Source organism: Ambystoma mexicanum, chromosome 6q, assembly GCF_040938575.1.
Source record: "Ambystoma mexicanum isolate Mex_15411 chromosome 6q, UKY_AmexF1_1, whole genome shotgun sequence".
Taxonomy (NCBI): Eukaryota; Metazoa; Chordata; class Amphibia; order Caudata; family Ambystomatidae; genus Ambystoma; species Ambystoma mexicanum.
The window spans coordinates 1,163,664,436-1,163,689,694 of NC_090937.1; the positions used below are offsets into that span (position 1 = coordinate 1,163,664,436).

The following is a 25,259-nucleotide window of genomic DNA, read 5'->3' on the forward strand; positions in this document are numbered from 1 at the left end:
CACATCCATACTGCCTTCCGACACCACTTGCACTTGGGTCTGTATCTGTAACCCTACAGTCCCCCTACCTGCACTTTTGGACACCTGCTGTCTGCACTTACCCTTGCACCTGCCACCCGCACTTCTTGTTATTCTTTCGATCCCATGTACAGCACTGCTCCCTCCCTTTTTCCCCTGGCACTTTTCCCCTCACCCTCCCCTGCACTTGCGCTATTTCAATGTCACTTAGCCTAGTAAGATTGTTGTCTCTGTCCTCCCTCTTGCCTTGTTGCGCCTTGAAACACTTGGGTATAGGCGCGTTACAAATGCCACATCATACTCAGAGCCAACAGGGCTGGGGGTTCAAATTCCCAGCATGGGTTTATTTTTTTTAAGTCACTTTCCTTCATAGTGGGAGCCCCAGCTCGATCAACGTTTCTGGAGCTGGCCCTGGCGCACTTAAAGCCCATGCCCGGGTCATCCAGCGTGGGGCGCTATAGAATAAACCTGAAATGTGCGTACATGTGACGTGCAACATGAACGCGGGCAGCCTGTGATCACCGCAGACGCCCCGTGTTCCCCTCCTCGCGCCTCGGGTCTCTGGGCTGGCCGCACTGATTGTGGTGTTTTAACAGGTGCCTTTAAGCATAGGTACTGGCTAAAACAAGAGTGGAAGCGGGGGCTGAGGAAGGCGCACATAAATATGAAACACCCTTCTTTTTGAGGGGACTGTTCGAAAGCCCTCTCGGCAATTCAGAACACTGCAATAACCTGTTTTAGGGAAATATTCTTTCTCTGAAACCGGTCCTCAAAACAGTTTCCTCATAAGTGTGTTTTCGGCCCTAAAACAACAGGAATGCCGCCCTGGCGCCCCGCCAGCCAGGGCTCAGCGAGCAGCAGGATGAAATTTCAACGCGGAACTCGGGCAGCCGCTGGTGCGGGGAGTGCAATTCTGGTTTGGTGAGTTTTCGGGCAGGCGGGCGGGCAGGGAGGGGAGGGTGGTGCACCGACGCGCGCGAGCCACTCGAGGCTGCGTCGCTTCTGTGAGGGTGAAGAGGGAGAGAGAGGACTGGGCAGAGGAGCAGGTTGCACTGCCAGGCACCGCTTCACCTGTGCAGGGAACCGAGTCCTGCACCCAGCTCACGCAGCCACATCTGGGAGAGAGGCCCGTCTCTGTGTTGGCTCTCGTCTGGAAGTTTCTAGCAGAAACAGAGCCTTTCTGAGCCCCCGGTATTTAGCACTTCGGAATGTGCAGCTTAGGTCGGCGAGAATCAAGGATTTCAGCTTAACCCGGGCTGCGGGGCTTAATGCAAAATTCGTTTCCCTGTGCTGTTCAGTTCCCTCTGAAGTCGAGAAGCGGAAAGACTGCTTTGCCAAAAGTGACAAAATTGCTCCTTAAAACACAGGCCTTATGTTGTTGTCAGGGGGAGCCCTTAAGAAGATGCAGTAATTGTGTGACCCCTGTCTCTGCAGGTGAATTGAATTCGATGATTGGGGAGAAAAACGTTTGACCTTTGACCCAAAACAGGTAGGTCACTTTTCTTTATCCGCCTCATGCTGTAGTTGTCTGTGGATTTATTTATTCATTTAAATCCAGGTTTGGGACCTGATGCTAGCGTTCATTTCCCATTTCTGTTGTTTTTCTTCATGGTCTGGAGAACCTTTAGCTTCCTGAACTGAAACTTTCCTGATGACGGGCCCGTTGACATGCTGCATGTCACCACTTTCCAGATCTGGGCTCCCCTGTTAAAAAACCAAACACCTGGTATCAGGTGCTTAAGTCACATGTGATCAATTAAAGTTAACCAAAACCACAACTCCCAGAATGCATGATTTCGTTCAAGGTACCGGATCTGTTATAAGAATCTGAAAAGATTAAATGTTATCACCACGTATGCCCCCTTCGTTCCTCAGACCCACTCATGTTGGTTGTGGCCACAGTGCTCTATAGTCACAGAGGAGACACGCATTCTGGGGCATCAGGACTTCCGCCCTGGAAGGCTCTCGTCTCTGCTGGAATTAGACCTACCTTGCCATGTAGTCCCCGCTGCTTGGCAGCATATTACAAAACAAAATAAATGAAAGCCGGGGGCCTCAAATAATTGTTTCACCTTGTCATGAAATCACGTAATCAGTCTAGATTAAGTGATGGATCTAGGATTCTAACACTTTTCAACAATTATGGTTATTGGGGACACCTGCATCCAACACCACACTGTTCAACAAATGCATTTAACGGGAAAAAATGAGCACAGCTTTGTGCAGATGCCCCCCCCCCCCCCCCGCCCCTGACATATGTTGGTTGTGGGGCAATTGCTAGAAATGTAGAAGTCATGGTATAATACTAAGCTAAAAGAAGACACCAGCTACAATTCTGTTTCTCCCCCTTTGGATTCTGAAACTTGTAGATTTTCTTTCCCATTTGAAATTTAGGAAAAGTACAAGTTTCAGAATTCCAAGCAACACAGGGCTTGGTGGATTTCCCAGGCATGGCCACTGCAGACTTGAGAACTTTGCCTCCTTTGACAATAAGGACGTGAAAGCATCTAGGATTATGGAAGCATTCTCAGAGACGTGGATGAAAGCTTGTGCCAAAGAGTTCATGGGGCACCAAGCTCCTGCAGTGCACAGGTCAAATCCTCTTTCACGCTGGTGATCCTTTGCCTTTGGGTTATATTTAGCGCAAACCTAGCCAGGAAGCACAGGCATGTTGGTCTAATGCATGCCCAGCAGGGGAGCAATTAAACCTACATTTTGGGGGTGTGGGTGCTAACTGGTAGATGGGAAGGGCCACTTAAAATAAACTGGGCTGGGCTAACTTGAAGGCTCCACCCCCTCTGTTCTACAACCAACAGTAGTCTTTTGTGGGGACTAACGGTCCATTTTATAGTGTAATATGCCAGTAACAATGAAAATGTTATTGGATTTAAAGACAATATACATATGTATTTGCTTTGATCATTTTTATATGCCATGGACAGCAACTTTAGAAAAATATTATTATTGCAAAAAGGAAGTAAATTGTACATATAAGGTCATGTCACAGTGATAATTGACTGGACTGGTTGCATCAGAATGCCAGTGTAGCCATGTAACAGATGCCACACCTACTTTATTGTAGATGCCCATTAAAAAAAAATGTAAACAAATATTGAATGAAGGTTATGCCAGTTATAAGTGACTAGTCTTTACCAAAAGTCTATTCTAGCCACATAACACACATGCCAAAGAAAAAGAGTGCAAACATAGGCCGACCTATTCTCAGATGTCTAAGTGCACATAATGGCGCTGATGTGAGCATTCCGTTTTGCTGAGGCAGATGGGCTATGGAAGTCTTGAAAGTAGCAGCTTTAACGTTTCACTGCGTGTGTGCTAGTACATCTTTCTGATTCTGCACAAGCAAAGCGAAACTGTAATGCTGCCAGTTTCAGGAAAGGCTTCCCTCCTCACACTTCTGCCAATAGCAAGTGCTCACCTCATCGGCCTCTTCCAGGTGTGCCTCTCAGGTAATATTTCAGGCTGGGGGGAGGGGCTACCCCTTCAAATGTTGGGGTAGGCGCTAACTTCAGAGATTGTGGGCGAGGGGTAAACGTACTTGTGTGGGGGAATCTAACTTTACACATTCCAGTGAGACTATTCTGGAGAAGCATCAAGGTGAAAGCAGCCACCTGTGCCCTACGCCTCTGAAAGCAGCCACTTAAGGACTGCTGTGAGGATGAGCCCTCCAATCACTCCCCTGACGTGCAGGTGCTAACCTCACATCACAATTTCAATTGCCTTAAAATATATGTATATGAATGCAGATGCTAACAGTGAAATGCTTTATGTTAGTCCAGGGGGCCTCATTACGACCCAGGCGGGGCGCTGTTAACCCCTTACCGCCTAATTACGAGGTCCCTTTGTGGGTCCCCACCTTAACGGCTGGTTCTACCAGCCGTTAAGGAAGGAACCCGCAAAGGGACTTTCGAGGTAATTACGGTACCACAATTTGCGGTACCGTAATTACCACCTTCCCCATTCCCGTTTAGCCCTATGGGGGCAAAAATGGGAATGGGGAAGGGCCAATGGTGAATGGGGAATTACTGCCCCGCCAACCTTGGAATGGGGCGGTAATTCCGCCATCCACCATGGCGCAATCGGAAAAATACCTGCGTCAGCCATGGCGCTAATAGCGCCATGGTTAACGCCTGGGTCGTAATGAGGCCAGGGTCTTTGTTAACAGCAAAGCCCAGACACCGTTTAATGTCTGTGGGCCTCATTACGACCCTGGCGGAGTGGGTTTACGCCAGCGGTATTCGCGGCGGACCCGTCCGCCCCACTACGAGTTCCCGTAGCGCCATGGAGCGTTTTCCGCCTGGTTTTTCCGGGCGGAGAAATCCATGGCGCTACGGGACCTTGTTGTTAATTACGCCACCGTATTTTACGGTGGCGTAATTAACGCCTTCCCCACTCCCATTATACCCTATGGGGCAAAAATGGGAATGGGGAAGGGTAAAATGGGGAATGGGGATTTACCGCCCCGCCAACCTCGGAATGGGGCGGTAAATCCGCCAACCCCCATGGCGCTATCGGCAGCTTTCCGCCGTGCTCCATGGTGCATTTGGCGCCACGATTTCCGCCAGGGTCGTAATGAGGCCCAGTGCCTTGTTCTGTCAGGCCATGACTCTGTAGGTCAGCTAGGTCGAGTCAACATAGCCCAAAATTTGATTTGGGGGTGGGGTCGGAGGTGAGGGGGGGCATCTGGAGCCCGATCAGCTCCATGGTGTTGTGCCACTGATACCCAGGTTCTCCTACAAATGTTATCTGCCCTGCGCATGTGGAGAATGCAGGCTATCTCTCGTCTTAGGGACTGAAAGAGCATAAGCCGCTACATTGATGCGTGTGTGCGCAGGTGCCAAGTCTCGAAGGCTTGAGGTCAGCGCTGGTGTTAAGCAGTGCCTGGCGAAGGCTGAAAACCGCCCATGACTTACCGGAAAATAAGACAAGTGGAATGTGTGGCTGGTGGGAGTTTCTATGTTTAACATTCATCTTTAGTAGCGGCCAGCAGCGCCGACATTGGCGTTAGAATAATACGACTGAGCCTTTATACTCAGCCTTAAAGACAGCCTGGCCACATGTATTTGCCGGTACTGGCGATTCTAGAGTACATTCTCCCTAATGCGATAAGCCTGTCATTTTCCATTGGCCGTATGTGACACCTGCTGAGAAGTGGCAGTACTCTTCCATTGAAAGTGCGGAGCCATTGCTGAAAAGTGCTTCTGCTCTTGTGCTAAACATGTGGGACCCACGGTGAAACGTGCTCCACTCCACCATTGAAAGATTGGTACCGTTGGTTTAAAGTACTGCTACTCTGCCAGTCAAAGCATGTCGCCCATGCTGAGAAGTGCTTCTGCTACATTGAAAGTATTGCATCCTTGCTGACAAGTGCTGCTACTCTCGCATTCAAACTATGGCACTCCTGCAGAGAAGTGCTGATACTCTCCCATTGAAAGTATTGTCCACTTGCTGGAAAATGCTGGTACTTTCACATTGAAAGTATTGCACTCTTGCTGGGTAGTTCAAGTAGAGTTCTACTGAAGCATTGCATCCTTACTGAACATTTGCTATTACAGTCACATTCAACGTACCGCACCCCAGGTGGGACGCACCAATACTCTCAGGATCATCTCCCTTGCTGAGAATTAATGCTACTCCCTGTTCAAAGTATGACCCTTCTGGGGCTGGGGGCGTGCTCGAGAGCCCGTACAAGGTGGCCGCAGGGTGACTGAGCTGCTGTTCGAACGAGCTAGATCACACGTGATTACAACACCCCGAATGGCCTAAGCGAGATGATGACCAAGCAAAATAACAGAGGAAGAAATGTAGCAGAGATTGTCCAAACCGCAAAGTGCTCGGACCTTAATTGCCAGATATGTTTCAGGTCTCGAAGATGACGGCCTTCGACACTACAAATTCTCCCGCATCCGCAGACTCTGCAGCAGTACGACCTGTACCCAAAGGGTAGGCTCCAGGAACTGGGTCAGTGGCTGAACAGGTGATTACTGTCAGCGCGAACACATGCCTTTGTCGAGTGGATGCGGTGGATGGGCCGCTGAGGAGACGTGACTCACTTGGCTGGTACGGCTGTGATCCGCCATTTTGCGTATTGGAGACCTAAGACCGTGCAGATAGCCGTCAACATCCTGACCACTCGAGAGCTTGGAGTCTCCACGGGGCATTCTCCAGAAGAAGTGAGAGTGCACTGGGGAATGAATGCAGTGGCAAAAAGATAATTAACTTAGTTATGGACATGGTGTGAGCCGCTGCGCCTGATATTGGACAAACGAGAATGCTGGGATACAGACTTGGAGGGTTTCATACATGGATTCCTTCAATATAAGCTCAAAATGGAAAACCCACGCAGCTATATCATCAAAAGAGCCCACAGGGCTCCGTACCTGTTATATAGATATTTTGTCTAGTGTCCCCTGCTCGGGGGCAGCAGGGTAGAATGCAAGGCCATGGGATAAGCCTTCGGGCACCACCCTACGCATGGGCTGCTTCAGCTTTTTATTGTAATTCAGTTTCTCAATGCCATTGCTTTTCATTTGGGGAAAGTTTCCATTGCATGTTTTCTATTTTGGTGCTGATATGGCTGCTCCTGTACTAGGCGGCATAACGGCGCACAACTGATGGACTTTCTATGCAGTGGATCATGGCCTTGCTCACATACATCACACTTCACGTCCTGGGACTGGGCCATCATAGCAAACAATGACAGATACTTAATTACATGAGGGATCTCGGGGGGGGGATATTATTTTTGTGCAAGAGACACATTTGAATGCTGCCGAATCTATGAATCTCTGTTGAGGGTGGGTTCGAGGGCGGCGCATATGTGTTGGGTCACTCCGCATGCCAGAGGAAAAGGGGGTTGCCATCCTAATTCACAAGCGAGTTCCCCTAACAGCGATCACTACAAAAACAGACAAAGAGGGTCGGTTTGTGATGAATAATGGGGCCCTCCGGGATACCCAGTGTTTTCTTTTTACAAATACCTACGCAACATGTGCATAATATATGGATACTATGACAATTGTGGGTGGAGATCAAAATGACTTTGGAACCACAGCTAGATAGGCAGGGAATAGTGACAGCTCCCCACACTATCCCCAGGAAACATGTCACTATCAGTTCTCTTCTGCACAATCTTTGCATGGTTGATGTTCGGCACCAGAAAAACTTGGGGGAGGGGGAGGATTATACCTTCTATTCTAATGGACATCATAGCTACTCCAGACTAGATTATTGGCTTCTCCCCTGAAATGCTATATATATGGTAGGCAAATGTACCATACTCCCCACAATTCTCTCAGACCACGCACCAGTGGTACTACTCGTGACCATCAACAACACATCAAAACTAGTCTCTGTGTGGAGATTAAACCTGGTGGCCTTGAAATACCCAGATTTCGTGACACATATCAGGAAGGACACAAAGTTTTTGGTAGCTAAATTTTTTAGCGTAATACACGGCTCATAGATACTGGGATGCATTTGTCATACTTGCATAGTCAATGCATCTCGAGATGGTCGTATAAGTTGAAGTGGTTGGCGTGTGAGAAACAATTGAGAGCTGACATTCTCAACACTAAAAAGCTGTATAGAGGTGCACACAATCGTAATACATATACACAATTGCACAAACTTTGTGCAGAATTTAAAGAATTGTCATCAATTCGTGCCCAAAATTCCTGGTCCCAGGCATTCTGCGCAGATAATGATAGACTGTTACGTATGATGGTGTTGGCACTAAGGGGCAGACAAGAAGCTCAACTAACAAACTGGGTATCCTGCTCAAGGGGATGCAATCTGTGCCCTTACTCCAGGTAAGGCATCCTGTCTGAATGGCCTGCCCATTGATTTATAGAAATCCCTGGCTGAGTCGCTAGCCTCTGTGCTAGAATTAGTGTTCTTGGAAGCAATTGAGTGTGGTCATCTCTCAGAGACTACGCTCACAGCTAACATTGTGGTCTTCCACAAAAAAGGCAGTGATTGTGAGAAATGCAGTTCTTACTGTCCCATTTCATTGATAAATTCTGATGCGAAAATCCTTGCTTGTTTGCACGTCGAGTCGAAGGTGTGCTTCGGTCGCTGATCCATAGGGATCAGATGGAATTTATTCAAAAAAGGCACTCGATAGATAATTGAATACAATTATTACATATCATGGTAAGTGAGGCGAACGCGGGAGACAAGATCCTATCCTTAGATGCCAAAAAGGCTTTTGATTAAGTCAAATGGGATTATTTATTCGTAGTCCTAGATGGATTCATGTTCACTGGTCCGTTCTCAGGGTTGGTTAAGTTGCTGTATAACAAATCTTAAATAATTTGTTGTGATGAAAGATGAAGGACTGCACCTCCACCCTTTCTCCCTACATACTGGTACCCATCGGTGGTGCCCACTATCACCTCTTTTGTATGCCCTTGCAATAGAGCCATTAGCCATTCAACTTTGAAACTATCCAGGTGGTCGGATGTAGCAAGGGGAATGGAGGAGCACCGGATCACCCTTTACGCAGACCTTTTATTATACATGAGTCAATACACAGTGTCTCTACCACATATACAACATCTACTGCAGGAGTACGGTCCCATAGCAAGGTACACGTTTAATTGGGACAAGTCGTAGGTCCTTCCTCTGAAAACGGATATCCCTACGCCTAAGATGTTCAGACATTTTAGACGTTCACAGCTCTAATTTAAAATGGCAGGGGGAACAAAGCATGCCTCCAAAGCCGATGGCGGACTAGTGCTCTTGTCCTGGAGAGCCCACTATCTAGCGGCGCATATCTGTTGGGTCAAAAGATGGATGAATTCGGAGGACGAATCGAGCTGGTGGAAGGTGGAATTTATCTTATAACACCCACACTCACTGCTAGAGATCCTGGCCATACCAATGAAAAAACTTCCCGAACACATTAAAGTACACCCTATATTGTGCTTGATGATTGGGCAATGGCACAAAATGAGATCCATGTTGCGAATTGACACAAGTATAGCCCCAGTGTCGATTAATATAAGAACAATACTGTCATATGGGCTGGAACCCAAACTTCACCCCAATCAAGACTCCGCATGGCAACACATCAGGGTAATGGACCTATACGAAGACTTGGAAGACCTTGGAACAGATTGGCTCTGGTTTAGGACTCTACACTCTGTGATCACTGCACAAACCTCCACAGAATACCGGAATGCTGAACCATTCGCCTGTAGGAAGGAATTAGAACATGATGTGATGATGTTCCCGCGCCTACGCGCATTTTATTGTATGTGCATTCCGAACAATGCTGGTTGAAACAATACATTCGGCAGTAGGTGGTATAATGACCTTGGGCTTACATTTGACACAAGGGACATCTACGAATATTTCGCTGGAATCCCAGCGGTATCTTTCAACCTAAAACCTAGGGAAATTCAGTTTAAGATCATTCAACTGGCTTATTATACACCCACCAAATTATATAGTATGGGACTGGTTCATTCTCCAACGTACTGGAGAAGGCGCAGAGGTCTGGAGACTTTGGGGCATATACTATGGTCTTGCCCCTGAATTGGACCATTTTGGGAGACGGTGCACCGGCATATCTCACAAGTAAGTGACTCAGGGATTGAACGGTCCCTACGCCCCAAGTTGTTTAGAGATGGTAATGACAAATGGCATGATGACCTGCTGAAACGTAAACATAGCCTATTATGTTGTTGGCATAGTTCTTAAATGGAAAACAGTAGTAGTACCGACAGAGGACGTTTGGTCAGCTATGCTGTCGAAACTATAGGCCTAATTCACAGACGCATTTTACAATGGCAAAACCCCATTGGAAAATGTACTGTGAATTAGGCCCACTGTTTTGGAGCGGAATAGTTGCAATTGAATGTCTCGCTTGAATCAAGCAGACACATTTTGGGAACTGTTGGAATCAAATGTTCGAGTTGGATTGTCTTGCAAAATGTAAGGCAGGCAACACACAGTCGATCAGGTTTAATATGCTTGCATAAAGGATATGTGTACTCATCACAACCATGTCACAAATTGCATATCTGTATTTATATGTGTATCAACTTGTACCATTCGTGTTGAAGGGAGAAAAGTGGATTTGGCATCATGTTCGACATGTTACATGGTTTTGAATGTGTCCATACCTGCACCGTAGTTGGTGCCATGTTGTCGGTGCTAACATCCCATGGGCACAAGCTCTGGGCAGTCACCTCAGTAACACGAACCTGCTCAGGACTATAGATAATATCACCAATGCAACATGTGTAGGAACACATCTGCTTCTTTTCCTCTTTCCTTTTGTTTTTGGTAACATGCACTTAGGGGTGGGGGATTGGGGAAGGAGAGGACGACTCACGGACATGCGTATTGGATCTATGATTTCATGGTTTTTTTGGGGGGGATTTTTCTTCTGTGAAAATAATCACAGGTACCGTATAGTCCTCCTTGTTTCTGTTTTATTTGGATTATATTGTTTTATACAATGCTGAGAAGTGGGTAAATGGTACGCAGAGGGAGCCGGCAAGTATCTGTGTTTCAAGCTCTGCAGTGTGAGCTGCAGCAGAGCTGTGCTTTGGATGCCAAGGGCCTGGATGACACAGGCCAAAGGTTGTGATAAACGAGCGCAAACTATTAATCTGATGTGTGTGCCTTTTGGGGATATCAGTTTATTGACAGGAGATATGGGGAGGGTGGCTCAGTGACTGTCATCGGTGGTGTTTGGGAAACTAGGCCGGAGCAAGGGGTGTTTAGAGTTTGCTAATTAAAAAAATATTTTTGATTAGCAAACAAACCTATTTAATTAGCAGTGTTGTACCAATATTATTAACATCACCAGAGTTATTTGTACCCAAGACATAACATGAGCAACATTTATATGTACCACTGAAGAAAGACATTCGTGAGAGGAGTCTGTAAAATATAAAGGTTTGCTGCTTGAATGGACAATGGTTTTGTGGGATATTTCAACACATGCCAATGCACCCTATTGCACCCCTTTGCCAATGGGGAAAGAAAACTGCCAAAAATTGATGCACTAACACCTCTGTGCACCAAATCTGCAAAACTATGCATGGTTCATAAACCGCATAAGAGCTGCACACCTTGCCACACACAGGCATAGTTGATGTCAAAACAGAACTCCCTGTAGGAGAATGTCAGGGGGTGCTGTTACCTGTCACATGAAGCTGGCCACAAAAGTGGGCTAAAATCCGTAAATGCTTTTAAATACAGCTTCCCAATCAATGGCAACCTTCAAAGTGCTGTTTTGGTGCTAAATTCAGTCCTTTTTCCCAGTGAATTATTGACAGAAAAGTGTGCTGAAATCATAGATTCTCCAGTGCAGTCAGAGGAATCCAGGCCTCACTGACTGACAGCTGCATAAGAAAATTAGCTGTCAAACCTAGTTTAAAAGTGTTTCTTTTTCCTGAAGAAATTGCAAAATGCGCTTATTTAAAGCATGTTTGTGAAGGGCTAAATTCTTTTAAATGTCCAAATCCCTTATAAACCATGCTTATTTATATATGTTTTAAAGAAAATACTCTATTGTGAATTTTAAAAGCAACCCAGTATTTGAGTTAAGTAACTGCTTAATTCTGATTGGGCAGTGACCAGCCTGGGAAAGTTTGACATCTTAGTTTGACACTCCCTTGATACAGGAAGCCTTAATGGTTCCCGCATATTGACAACAAGGAGCACTATGAGACCTCGTTAGACATTCGTCTTTTGGCTGAGCCAAGAACAAAGGACAGGCTGAGCATTGACCTCTGCTGGGGATTGGCAGGTTGCTTCCCTCTACACCCCACCCTGATCAAAGGGATCTGACAGCTGTTGTTTGTTGAAAGGAGAGAAAAAAAACAGCTGGAACTTTTTGATGTTAAAATCTTTATTTGTGATTAAATGTGAAACTCTTTAACTGTGCAACCGGAAGAAGGATAAGTCTGAAAATTGGTAGATGCTAACCTAAATTTAGGCTTTTGCTTTGAAGACATTGATGAAACCTGTATCATTTAAGAAACCAAAGTTATGAAAAAACTCTCATTGTAACAGAACTATTAATGTTGCAAGTCTAAGATTGTCTGTACATGATCCACTGATAAGCGCCCAGAGATGTACCGAATTAGAAATTATTAATACAAACTGTTATGATTAAAATTGAGAACATTCTATAGAATGAGAAAGACAGCTCGCACAGAGATGGGGATGAATGTGAATATAGCCCATCAAATATGAAATGTATATGTCCGATTTTATTAGGGAACATAATTTTAGAAATGTACATTTGTGCAAAAGTTAACTTTTGGTCAAAATCAATGTGGGAGTTCCTAAATCCCATCATAAAGATGACAGCTTTGTTCTGACTGCCAACCAAAACAAGGCAAGTGCCTGTGGCCACTCACAGCCATGGGGTGTGTTTTGAAATTCTGCCCACACCATAAACTTGGTGATGTCATTTGATAGTATAAATATAGGAACTTCACTCCACATAGGACACACTGCTTCCAGAACACATCCAGATTTCCGCGCAGTGTCTAGTTCCTGACTTCTTCATCTTGTCCAGAACTTTTCACCTTGCAGCCGACTCCAGATTTATTTGCAGAATCGAGGCCTTAGCATTGCTGAATTCATTTTAGCTAGGCCCAAATTCAACCATCCCAAAACTTAAAAGAATAATTCTGATTCAGTCTGGCTTGCTACCATTAAGGCTTGCCGACTGAAACTTGCATCCTGCAATCTGCTGTGTCCAATGACCAGAAGGGCCCATCCAAATACAGTCTGAGGTGCAGTCCAAAAGTGACCAGAACCGCGCTGTTGATCCAATCCCTCAAGAAGTGCCTTGCTGCCGCTAGACCTGACCCGATCCGATGACCAGAACTTTGATGGTCCATTTTAATTACAAGGGACTGTGGGCCTCATTACGACCCAGGCGGTAAGTTACCGCCTGGGCCGTGACTTTACCACCATGGCGTAAACTACGTTTACGCCATGGTGGTTGGCGGACTTACCGCCCCATTCCGACCTAGGCGGGGCGGTAAGTCCCCAATCCCCATTTACCCTTCCCCATTCCCATTTTTGCCCCATAGGGCATAATGGGAGTGGGGAAGGCGTTAATTACGCCACCGTAAATTACGGTGGCGTAATTAACTCCATGGTCCCTTAGCGCCATGGATTTTAACACCTGCTAAAAGCAGGTGTTAAAAGCACCATGGCGCTAGGGGACCTTGTAATCAGGCGGTAAGGGGCGGCGCTGTTAACGCTGCCGTTAACCCCTTACCGCCTGAGTCGTAATGAGGCCCTGTAAGTATTAATAGGAAGAACAGTGACCCATGGTATATTTGCATTGACTAACCCCCATCTCAACCCATCCCATCTTTAAATTCAGAATCCTAGTATTGTCAAAACCATTCTTGCGTTTCCTCATTTGTTTTACCATACTATAAGTCAACAGTGATTTTGAGTAACTAAAGTAGATCCCAGAAAGGAATCGAGTATCCACCACGTGAAGGGTTACGCTGGCCACGTAACTGGGAAGATTCATGTGTGGCATTCTCTTTTTCATAGTCATTAATATAGTGTAATGAAACCAATCTGTCATTTTTAAAACCGAATTTCTGTTTTCATTTTGCGCTTATTTTGCAAAAACGCCTCTCACTAAAACTTCCATAACTTCAATTTTATAGATAGAAATGAAATTTCAACTCTCAGTGATACCTAAGACCCTTAGCTACATCCACAGCCAAAAACCGCATTGCGGAACAGTGTATTTGACCTGTTTCTTTCAAATATTGCATAGTGAAATTTCACCGCGAATTTGCAGTTTTCCAAAGTTTACACGTGTCTTTTTCCCATTCAAAGTGTTTCTCAAATCCCATACTGATCTAAAGTGTGTACTGTTGTTTATATTGTAGCTCCTGTTTGTTAGGACCTGTTTAGTGTTGCTTTCCTAAAAAAAATTCTCCATTTAAGCATTTTGCAACTTTTGCATTATTTTACAAAGCCATTTTCACCTGCCATTTTAAAAGTGTCAAATTCCAGAAACGGTGTTCTCTCTTGTCTGGGATGGGAAGATTGCATCCAAATTCTAGACATTGTCTTTCATTCTTGAATACCTGCTGATTACTGACATTTTGCAGGGGGAAATATTAACCTAAATGCTATCTGTTCACAAACCAAAACTGTTCTTTTTCCTGTGTTTTACCTTCTGCATTATCATAAGTGAATTCAATTGCTTTAATTTATTTTGAATTGTATTGTCACCACCTGGTGATTGCTGCTATATATATATATATTGTCCGTATGACTGTTTCTTCCGCAGTCTCTTGAAAAGCACTCCCCCATTCAATGAACGTTGCTTCTGGAAACCAATGTAAAAAAAGTCCTTTATTAAATATATGCACGCAACACATGGCTCATAAAATCCACTAACATCGTGGCTCTCCCAAAAAGTGCGGCCCTTGCATAGTAGAGTTTACGCGTTTCGCGGTTCCCTCACCGCTTGATCACAACAGGTGATCCATATTACCATACATTTAAAATACCTCATGTGGCGTGGTGTTTGGCATAGAAAGGAGACTAATTCCTATGTGTGGTTTGCTGTCGGCCATCTCCAAGTGAGCAAGCCTAAGCATAAAAGAAGGACTAGTTTCTCTGTGTTCCATCTATTTCACTTGATGTCGGCCATCTTTGAGTAGAAAAACCCTTGTTATGAAATTAAGGATATACCGATTGCCACTGATTGTTATCTTAAACCAATAACGAAGGTGACTGGTGCATACACAATTAGATGGAAAAATGATGTATTGTGTGTATTATTCAGACATACATTGGCAGTGATGTGTCTCTTTTGATATTGCGTCCACTCTTATATATGAAGCCGTGGAATTGTGTGTCATTACACATCTCCGTCTTCCATTAGTGTACCTTCAACTTCATTAATGAAGTGCATAGTGCAACTTCATATTTTTATGGTCATTATATAAAGTGGACAGTGCTTATCTCAATATGATGTTCCTATGTTTGTACTTTAAAATGCTTTTAATGCTTAAAGTGCAATTTGTTAGCAACCAACTTGCAATTCCGATATCCATGATGTAAGATGCGTAGTGCTAATCTACATCCGGATATTCCTATGTTCACACTTCAAAGTGCATAGTGCTAGCAGCCAAATTTCAAAACATAATACACAGAGATATTCTCATCTTAGGTTGCTCATGTGAGATAAAGTGTGTAGTGCATACGTTTTGATTGCAATTATCATTGGTATGATATAAAGTGCAGTAATATATATATTAAAATGTATGTGTTATTTGAATATTAAATAAATAAATATGTACCTTTACAAACTAGCCTGATTTTGAGTGAATTTGGCTTTGGAAGCTGGTTTGGGCGGCGACTCCTCTATATTGGCCTGTTAGGTTAGTTTTACTGATATTAGTTTACTACTGAAAAGCGGATATAGCCAGAAACCACAAACTGTTTGTCAGGGGTGAGTGGCCCGAACAGAAGAACAGGTATGGCTGCAGGAAATAAAAGAACAGGTCACTGCCATAGACCTTGATACATGGCAGTACAAGGGCCCATTACACCAAGCGCTTAGTGAACTGTACATGGCCCCAAAAATAAAAGAGGAGCAGTGTAAAATTGTCAAATAGCAGCCCACCTGTACCTCCACATAGGAATAATACAGAAAAAGCATGCAGAAAACATAGTTCTGGCAAAGAAGAAAGGGGAAACACTACAGACAATCCAAACTAATCTAGACTCTGCAGAGCAAAGGCTCCAGAAGAGCCAAGAATCAGAGACAGAAGCTAGGCAGTACTTGACAAAACTAAAGGAAGATCTGGCTCCCTTACAGCAAGAGAAGGCAGAGCAAGATACCCAAGTACAGATATTGCAAAAGGAGTGCCAGGAAAGGGTTGGCTCTTTACAACATAGTCAACAAAAGCTTGCACAACAATTAACTTTTAATAGAGTCTGCGCAGAACAACTGGTCGTCCTACAAGACCAGATAGACCATTTAAAAGGGGAAAACAATAGGTTAATTATTAAAGACACCCACTCCCAAGAGGAGCGCCAGAAATCTAGTGCATTTTAAAAACAGAGGGATGACCTGGCTGCACAAAGGGGCACTCTAGGTCAGGAGAGGGACACCTTAGGCCAGGAAGTCAGGCAATTAAAAACTAAGTTAGAGGAAAGAAAGCTGATCCTCCAGGAGCTTAGTGAAGTTAAAACCGAATATGAGCAGCTACTAGAGCACACCAGGTGGCTGGAGGATGCTCTGGAAAAGAACACCCAAACCAATTATGACAAAACTCAGGAGGTGAGCCTCTTGCAGCAGAAATTGGCCCAGTATTTCCAATCCAGGAAGGAAGCACAGAGAGGCAATGAGGCTCTTTGTGAAAAGAATGATAGGCTCCATAAACAGATAGCCATGCAAGAGCAAATCATTGAGACCAGTAAGGCCTTAATAGAGGAGCAAAATAATCAGATGTTGGCATGTCACCAGGGAATAGGGGCTGAAAGAGAAGAGGTCGGAAGGGACGGAGAAACCCCTGAGCATAACATCAGGACCCCTGTTATCAGGGACTCTAACCCCCCCAGTACCATGGACTCTGCCACCTTCATGTTCACTGGCTCATATGAACCCAGGACCACAGGGATGGTAGACTTCAGTAGAATTGGCAACATGGGACTGACAGATCAGCTCCTCCCAGAAATAGATGGGCGGGTGTCTCTCTACAGATTCCCAAATGTTAGGGCTAGCCTCTCTGATCAGGAAGACTGCAGTGAGGGGAGAAACAGGGAATTGGATCCCCAAAAATACCACCTACCAAAGGATCAGTTGGTCAGATTCGATGGGGAACTCCATGAAACTAGGCCCATAAAGAGCATCTTAAAGACCTCTTCCCAGCTAGGCCAGTCAGGGGGGGGGGTTACTCAGTCAATCCTGGGAGCAAGGGAGAGTCAGAAGACTCTTCTGAGCACCACATGCATCATGAAACTAGGCCTCCACATTCTGCCAGCCATTCTCAAGCTCACAGAATCAGGGAGAGCCTAGAGGATCAGATAGCCACCTCCGGTAGCAGTGCTTCTGAGTCAGAGGATGAGTGGACATGGGTGACTAAGGCTAAAAAGGTCAACAAAATTAAGAGGGCTCTACTAAAAGATCCCCTGAAACAGATCAAGGCCATTAGGAGCGTCATAACTCCCCATCACAAAAATGCCAAGTATTCAGTTTGGGAGCACCTTGAGTTATACGAGCAAATGATGGATACTTTCCACCTGAAAGATAGCCAGAATTGTATCCAATATGTCAAGTGGACATTTTGCCCTGATACTCCAGCTTCTTTGCGGGACTGGAGGATCAAAATCACTCAAGATGGTCCACCTACAGGGCGGCCTTCTGAAAACAGTTTTCCTTACATAGGAACCCCCAAGAGGCCCGCAAGGCGTCCTACAATCTGCAGTGTGGGGAAGACCAGGTCCCACAAGAATTTGTGCAAGAACTAAAACATGGGGTGCGCACAGGCAGTAGGGAGTTCATTAATACCTTTTTTCATGCACTCCCTAATTACATTATGACCCAGCTGGTGAGGGACTTTCATGAGAAGAGATCACTAGACTGGGTCATTGAACAGGCGACTCGTATTTATGAAGTGCAGAAACCGGTAGAGAATAAAAATACAACTAAAAACTCAAAACCAGCCAACACCCCTGCTGCTGCTAAGGTGGTGGAGGTGAAGGTTGCCCCCATTTTAGATCTGGAGATCGGGGGGTCCTAAAAATATTCCTCTACATAATCCACCTTCTAACCAAAGAACCAAAAAGGATCTCGGGCCAATCCCAAACAGGTAGCCAGGGAGGTAATCCCACAAATGGAACCCCTAATTCCCCTGATTATATCAGTCCCCGTTACAAGGGCAACAGACCCATCCTGGGGTATGTGTGGACTTCCCCAGCCAAAGGGGGGGATCTAACCAGGTAGCAACCAACCCAGGAAACTTCCCTCCTAATTTTCCCCAGGAGGGCAGTAAACCCCCAAATGCCAAGTTGAGCTTCTTTCCCCGGTACCTGCCAAACTTCAACCCACAAAACAACCCTCCTTTCTTTTCCCACTTTCCTGAGCCCAGACAGCCCAATCTGGGAGAGGGGAGGCCAAGGGTGGAGGGTTACCAAAACTATCCCAACCAAGGATATTATGGGAGAAGGGACATTTACCCTTCCTGTGATCCACCTAGGATGGACCAGAGAACCCCGTACCAGCCAGAGCGGGTGTCCCAACTGGAGCGCCAGGTCCAGAACTTGTCACAGGATCTGGGTCACATGTTGAGGGCTCAGCAGAACCCTCAGATGAGCATGCCGGCTCACAACTCCACCAATCAAGGGTCTGGTACTCCAGAGCAATGACGGGGAGAGAACCCTGATAACCCACCGGTTCCTAGGGAGGAGGCACAGGGGGAAAGGGGGTGTAAAGCCTTAGAGGTAGATTCCTTCCCCACTTGTGAAAATCCCTTGGAAACCCAGGAACCGGAACCAAAATCTCCTGCCCCCGAAGGTCTGCAACCTAAGGAACAGAGGGCGGGTAGGAGAAATTAAGGGCCTAAAAAGAACTATTTTGTGGAGGAGGTTAGAGTCTTCCAATTTGAAGGAGAAGGGTCCTCAGAGGACTCTGGGAAAAGGATCTTCTCCTTCAAGGATGGGGGAACTCCTCCCAAAGACAAATAGGTCCCGAGAGATCCTAACCAAGACTGGGTAAATGTGGGGACTGAGTTAGGACCGGCCATCATTAAACCCCAGAATGACAAGCCAGAAAATCACCTTGCCCAAACCAATTCTGGTGACTGCCTCCAAAAGTGGGGGGTGGGCGGCCCAGAATCAGAACCACGGGAGCCCAAACCTCCCCCAATATCCAACTGCCACATTTTTCTTACAGATCCCCAAGATCCCACACCGAATCCTGTCCAAACTACCTCTGTGTCAGAATCAAAGTCAAGAAATTAACTCACCAATTGGCCCAAAATGCACATTATCTCTGCCCCCTTGAGGAGAATGAGGGAAGCTGTTATGCCCCGGTCCAAATACAAGGGCAATGTACATTTTTGGCACTGGTGGACACTGGATAGCAAGCCACCCTACTGTCAAAAAAAGAGCCTTGAATCATCTGAATTTAGGAAGGGGGAGAGATATGAAATCCCTCTCACCCCTCTTCCTGGACAACTTCAGAACTTCGATGGGAATGAAATTCTTGTCGAGGGGACTGCGGATTAAGAAATTAAAATTGGGCAATGCAAGGTGAAACACCCGGTCATAGTTGTGACTCCAGAAGGCAAACCATATTTTCTGGGGAATTACATCCTGCGCAGATTGTCTCCCCTAATAGATTGTGTAAACAAGGTCCTCTGGACCCAGACTAACCGACCATTAAAATTCAAACATAGCGTCAACCATGTTATTTTAAATGGCACATGCCACATGGTTGAACAAAAACAGGATCACATTGAATTCCACTTTCAAAACAACAAAATCCCTGATGTGACAGTAATTGTAGTAGGACAACAAACTGGTGATGGGAAGTCCTCTCTATTTCGGAAAATCAACCTTCCTTCCAGTCTCAAGTGGCATTCCACACTGGAAGGAAATACTTTGAAATTCTATACCAATTCACAATCAGAAAACCCACTTCTATAGTCCAAAATTATGAGAAACCACCCCAAAGCTTGGATGACATTCAGAAGATTGGCGAACAGTTGTTTATCCCTATTCAGTTAAATGAGGGGAAGGACTCTGTTCTTGCCTGAGTATGCGTGAACAACGGTAAGAGCTTCATCAGAGAAGCTATGTTCCGAAAACTACCAAAGGATCCAGCCATTCCCACATTTAAATTGATAGACAAATGGGAAATGGACCTGGAAATACCCAATTCCAAATATCTCCTGTCTAGCAGGTGTATGCTCAAAATTTGCATAGGCAACAAGAGCATAGTCCATAATTGTTGGGTCGTGCGAGATGTCCCTGCTGCATTTTATTTAGGCAGTGACATTCTCAATCGCTTTGCCATTTGTGTGGACCTGATAAACCTCAAAACCTGGTCCCTATTAGCGAGAAATCCCATGGACTTTGATAATCCAGAGAAAGCATTTAGGTCAGCTCAACTGCTGGCATATGCCGTTAAAGTTCAGATTGGAGAGGAAGTCACTATCCCAGAATGGACCCAACAATTCCCACTTGAAGTAAAAATTAAAAGAGGACAGAAACTGCAAAATCCTGACGCATATGTCCACCTCAATGCCCATCTCCAACAGCAAGGTTTGGGGTTAAACCCAACACCACTAATCAATACAGGACACAACACCATTCTAATAGTGGTGGATAACGGTGACCTTAGGAGTATCATTCTGGGCGCAGGCACCATTATTGGAATGGCGGTTGATGACTGACATTTTTCCATAGATTTAGGTAATGAACTGATAGGGCCAATCCCCAATGACTGCCATGATAGTGATAGTGACAATGACACAAAACCAGACAGGATCTTCACCCGGCATGGGGGGAATTTCCTGGTGTACTCCTCCTGCCCTTATAGTAAGGAACAGGTGACCTGTGACTTGAGGAGGGATGAGGTGATCTTTGAAGTCCACTAGGACTGCCTTACCCACCTGAAGCCATCAGTCCAAGTCAGTATTTTAACCAGCGACTTCTCCACCCAGCCATAGGAGGCCGCTGAGATAGCCAAACCAGAAGTCTTTCCGGGCTTCAAGCAGATGGTTGAAGAGAGAGTCAACCTAGCTGATGCCTGTGAGACTCTGGAGCAAAAGCAAAAATTGAAACAAGTTTTCTTAGATTTTCAAGATCTCTTTGTGGTGGACTCGTATGACTGTGGTCGCACCAAAATCCATACAACAACAATTCCCACAGACACTGGCATGACTCCAGTGTTTGTGAAGCAATATCTCCTTGCCTCTCACATCCATGGAGTCCCTCACAGAAATAATTAAAAACCTTGAGTCCTGTGGGATAATTATTCCAGTCCACAGCACCTTCAATAATCCGGTGCTGGGGATTTTGAAACCAAACGGCCACTGGAGAATCTGACCTAAGGGAGATAAACAAATGGGTCCACACTTCCCGATGGCCTCTACCCTACATTGACCAAGGGTTGGCCCAGATCCAGGGGTCAAAGGTATACACTGCCATTGACCTGACCAATGGGTACTGGACCATACCTGTCAGTAGGGAGGACCAATACAAGCTGGCCTTTACCTTCGGGGGGCAGCAGTACACTTGGACCTGGACTCCCTTCGGATACATCAACTCTGGCAATGAATTTAATATCTTCTTGCATAAGGCCATGCCGACTTGGGTGAAAGGGGTAACCTAGCCTATGTAGATGATGTTCTAATCAAAAGCTCAACTGTGGAGGAACACATAGCAGAGATCTGTTATTTTCTGACACAGTTGAGGGCGGCAGGAGCAAAACTATCTTTCCAAAAGGCATAGTGGTGCAGGAACCGTGTCAATTTCTTGGGGCATGAGATAACTCCTGAGGGTCTCTGTCCCCAGGAAAAGTAAGTAGAAACACTCCTGAAACTAAAAGACCCCACAACTCTGTGTGAGCTAAGGAGCCTCCTTGGACTGACTAATTACAGCAGAAAGTTCATTGAGGATTACGCAGAGATCACAAGACCCCTGATCCATCTGTTGATGGGGGGGTCAAGTGGGAGTGGGGTCCAGAACAAGCTGAGGCAGTAAGACAACTCAAAAGAAGCCTCTCACAAGCGCCTTGCCTAGCTTACCCTGTCAAAAACAAGGCATTCTTGTTTGAGACAGGGTTCTCAAATACATGCTTGACTGCAGTATTATACCAAAAGCATGACAAGGTCAATAAAGTCATCTCCTATGCGAGGAAGACTTTATCCTCTGTGGAGGAAAAATTCAACAATTGTGAGAAGGCACTCCTGGCAATGGTGTGGGCATTGAAGATTTACTGGCCGTTCATCCAGGGGGAACACTTCATAGTGGAGACTCCACACAAGCCTCTGCAATATCTTCAAAGTGACAGAATCCAGGCCGGAAATGTGAGTAATTCCCGAATTACTTCCTGGATTCTGTCAATGCAAGGCTTTCCTGTGGAGGTCAGATATGGCCAAAACAAGAAGAGTCCCTTTGCGCAAGGTCTGGCTGACTTGCATGATTGTGCCAGACAAAACTGTCTTGAGGACGAAATTCTTAAAATCAAGGACAACATGGAACCATACCTAAATTCCCCACACAAAGTCTATGAAGAAGACAAGTGTGAGGGAATGCCCACTCTCTATGTGGATGGGTTCTCCTACCATGTTGACAACAACGGGGAAAAGGAGCTTGTGGCCGGCGTGGGGAATGCCTGGGTGAATGATGCCCCAGACCCCTCCGCTGGGTACAAAATCGGTCTCCGTAGTAGTCAAGTGGCAGAGCTGATAGCTGTGCTTCAAGCCATCCTCACTGCTGTCCAACACCAACTCCACAAACTGTTCATAATCACTGATTCAGATCATGTCCGGAACGGATTTGTGGAACAACTGGGTAATTGGAAAACCAGAGGCATGCTATGTGCTAACAATAAACCACTAAAACATGGAAAATTAATACAGAATATTGATGATCTCGTCACCTCAAATGGGATGACCATCTACTGGAAAAAGATCAATTGTCATTCTAAAGTAGAGGGACCAGACAAAACTGGAAATTACCTAGTTGATCAGCTGGCCAAACCAGAGCCATCCAAGGGGATCTACTTGAGATCAAGTCCCTGCTGGGGGAAATCCAGGTCACTGCTATCACTAGGTCCCAGACAAATGCTCACAATGAACTCTCAACTGCCCAGTGGAGTAAGGAGGCTCCAGATGCTGATTTGATTACGGCTCACAAAGGGGAACCAATAAGTTGTAAGTTTTATCAACACATTGAGGACCCTGAGAACTTTCCCCTGACGGATACCGATTGCATTGGGAAAGAGGACCTCAGAGTGTTGATGAAATGTCCAAAAATGTTCCCAATCTAAGACGGCTTGTTGGTGAGGAGATTCATATCTGGCTGTGACCAGTGGGTGGTCCCTACCTCATTCCGAAAACTGATTGGGAAGTCACACCCATGATGCGGCCACAGCCGATCATCGGGGGTTTCATACGACATTAGAAATCTTGCGAGAGGTTGAATACTGGCCACCCATGGGGCAGGACCTTGACCAATACTTGAAGGGGTGTTTTGTGTGTGCACAATTTCAGCCAACATCACTCACACACTGTGCTCCCCTCCAAAAGAGGGGATGACACTGCCTTGGTCAGATTTGCAAGTCGATTTCATCGTGCCCGTGATTCACTCCTTGTCAGGTACTGTCAGGTTGGAGCGACATATTCCTTTACATAAAGTATCATATACTCATTTACATTGGGTCAGGGGAGACACATATTTAGTATAGAAAGGTTTTGGGAAGTTATTATGGGTTATATTTTTAAACAGCCAATTTTGCCCTTAACCTTCATTGCAGTCTATGGAAAATGCCCCAAGCCAAGATGGAGGTTCTCAGTCTAAATTCTAATTGGCTGGAGATTGTTTATACAGAGGACAGTGAACATTCTAAACTGCCTTTCATCGTCTTTGCCCAGCTGAGAGGTCGTGGGCTATGCTGCTCCTGCTTAACTTGTTCAAGGGTGTCAAGTTTCAAGCAGTCGAGCGGCATCTTTGAAAATATAACAGGAGTTGTGTATGGAGTTTGATGGAGACACAGGACTGGAGTGAGAAATTTCCAATTTTCTGAGAAAAGAAGTTTTCAAGACTCAATCACAAGATAAGTGACTTTCCATGTTTTGATGAACTTTGTACAAAGGTTATATTAATTTAAAAGGATTGAAATCGCAAACCTGTATCTAAAAACTGAAGCGCGTACATTTGTTTTCTTTCCTACGTATCATTTCAAACTAGCGCGTGATTTTTTTTCCGTTACCTTGAGCCTGCGCGTGTGACTCTGTGCGTGAGAGAGAAGCGCGAGCATGAACTTTGGACTCGCGTGTACTGTTCAGATAGGCGAGGGTTTTGCGACGTGAGTTCGTGTTTGTATTTTATTACGCGTTTCGAATCTGTGCGTGCGCAAGAACAAATCTATGTGGAGCTTCCGCGCGAGCTCTCTGAAGTGTCACGTGATAAAATAAAAGCGCGTGTGCTTTTTTCCCGCGATTTGGTTTTTGCAAGTGTGCGTATTTTTTCGTGGGTTGGACTTTAGCGCGAGTGTGTTTAACTCGCGTCTTGGACTTCAGCGCGTATGCGTTTTACCCGCGATTTGGATTTGCAGCGCGTGTGTGTATTTCCCGCGACTTGGAGTAAAGCGCATGTGTTTTTTCCCGCGGTTTGGATTTTCAGCGCATAAGCGTATTTCCGCGACTTGGATTAAAGCGCGTGTGTTTTATCCCGCGGTTTGGATTTTTAGCGCATATGCGTTTTACCCGCGGTTTGGATTTTCAGCGCGTGTGCGTATTTCCGTGACTTGGATTAAAGCGTGTGTGTTTTATCCCGCGGTTTGGGTTTTCAGCGCGTATGCTGGATTTTTCCACGTGAAGATTTCATCGCAAGTTTTAAATTCGTTCCAGAGTAAAAGACACTCTAAAAAGAAAATATAAAAAGAAATACAAGAACTTAAAAGAACTTCCTTAAACTTATTTAAAGAACTTTAGACTTTGTTCAAGAATCGTGAGGTTGAGAAGACAAACTACAAAGTTAAATATTACATTCATGGACCTGCTGAGAAGGCTGAATGATCTTTAAGATTCTGGTCAACAAGTAAGGAAGTCTTGTCTCCTTATCATTTCTCTGGGCATACTGAAGAGAAGTACCAGGTATGGTTTTTTGACTATTCTGGTAAAGGATATAGAGTTTTAAGGTTAGTATAGTAACCCATTGAGTAATGAGGTGTATTACATGTTTATGTTTTTAACTACAGGTGAAGAACCAATGAGTTGATAGCTTCCAGCCTGGTGTTTGTTTATTTGTCCCTTCCCCCTTTCCCCTGGAAGTGAGGCATACTGAGCGGTTATATATATTATCAGCTCAAAGTGCCACATTTTGGGTGGATTGTCGGGGGTTCAGCAGCTTCCGCAGACACCAGGATCTCAGCCTGACAGAATGAAAGGCCAATAAAAAAAAGTGTCTGCCCAAGCTGTTATGAACCCCGATGAGACAGCCATGGAGGCATTGGGAGTAATGGTTAG

At 45.3% G+C, this 25,259-nt stretch overlaps 1 protein-coding gene across 3 annotated transcripts in view; it reads left to right on the forward strand.

The window, feature by feature from the left end:
• The first annotated feature begins 1,008 nt into the window (after positions 1–1,008).
• RBM47 (RNA binding motif protein 47) overlaps positions 1,009–25,259 on the forward strand; it is a 734,836-nt gene continuing 710,585 nt past the window's right edge. For 2 of the 3 annotated variants that reach the window (XM_069631765.1, XM_069631766.1), the window contains exon 1: positions 1,009–1,507. The gene's annotated coding sequence lies outside the window, so the exon portion shown is untranslated. The remainder of the gene's footprint in view (positions 1,508–25,259) is intronic. The other variant, XM_069631764.1, reaches the window with a different exon arrangement.